Source organism: Octopus bimaculoides, chromosome 1 (assembly GCF_001194135.2).
Source record: "Octopus bimaculoides isolate UCB-OBI-ISO-001 chromosome 1, ASM119413v2, whole genome shotgun sequence".
Lineage (NCBI taxonomy): Eukaryota > Metazoa > Mollusca > Cephalopoda > Octopoda > Octopodidae > Octopus > Octopus bimaculoides.
Genome location: NC_068981.1, coordinates 39,945,627 through 39,946,949, shown reverse-complemented (window position 1 = coordinate 39,946,949; position 1,323 = coordinate 39,945,627). Strand labels below are relative to the sequence as shown.

The 1,323-nt window shown below is 33.7% G+C and overlaps 1 protein-coding gene across 1 annotated transcript in view; it reads right to left on the bottom strand.

Moving 5' to 3' along the window:
- The window catches only part of LOC106872633 (outer dynein arm-docking complex subunit 2), a 133,563-nt gene that overhangs the window by 63,732 nt on the left and 68,508 nt on the right, over positions 1 to 1,323 (bottom strand). The gene's annotated exons all lie outside the window — the stretch shown is intronic.

Genomic DNA, 1,323 nt, shown 5'->3' with positions numbered 1-1,323 from the left:
ATATATATATATATATAGGTGAGTTAAGTTAGAGGTTATAACAGTTGTCTAAGAGATACTTGTATCCAATGAATCCACTGGTGTATTACCTATATTTAATCATGAGGATTGGTATTAAAGCTCATAAATGATAGGTAATGCCAAAAATAATTCTATTTCTAAATTCTAGTCGGTCGAATGTTTCACAGTGGGTCAGAATGTAGCATCAATTGATTATCACTGTTCTCACTTTCTTCTTTTTCTTTTTACTTTCATTTTATTTACTTTTCTGCTCTGATGAAGTTCCGTGATTCAATTTGGTATGACTAATTACTTCCAATGGTAACTATTATCATTGTTATCGTGGTGGTTAAAACTGAGAGTCACTGTAACGGAAACAGCTGTAAGATGAGATTCTGCCTTTTTTGTAATTAATAAATAAATTATAATTGATGTCAATCAATTGTTATTTATCAACTGTATCTCCATTTTCTGCTTTCCATATATATATATATATATATATATATATATATATATATATATATATATATATATATATATATATATACATATATGAAAATACATATATATTTACTTACATACATACAAACACACACACATGTATGCATATGTCAGATACTATTTAAACCTTTTATTATATAGCTAGATTAAATGTCCTTGTCATACTTACATACACACACACACATATATATGTGTATGTATGTATGAATGTAAGTATGTCCAATGTATGCATATGTCAGAGACGGTCTAAACCTTTTATTATGCAGCTAAATGAAATGTCCTTGTCAAGTCTTGCTAAACTATTTGACGTTTCTTTTTTTTTTAATATATATACACCTGTGCCAGTGACATGTAAAAAGCACCATTCGAGCGTGAATGATGTCAGTGCCGCCTGACTGGCACCTGTGCCGTCGGCATGTAAAAAGCACCCACTGCACTCTCAGAATAGTGTTAGGAAGGGCATCCAGCTGTAGAAACCTTGCCAAAGCAGATTGAAACCTGGTGCAGCCTCCTGGCTTATCAGTTCTCAGTCAAACCATCCAATTCATGGCAGCATGGAAAGTGGACATTAAACAATAATGATAATGACGATTTTATATATATATTTACTCATTTACTCATTTGTTTCAGTCATTTGACTGCGGCCATGCTGGGGCACCGCCTTTAGTCGAGGAAATCGACCCCAGGACTTATTCTTTGTAAGCCTAGTACTTATTCTATCGGTCTCTTTTTGCCGAACCGCTAAATTACGGGGACATAAACACACAAGAATCGGTTGTCAAGCGAAGCTGGAGGGACACACAAACAAATACACACACGTAC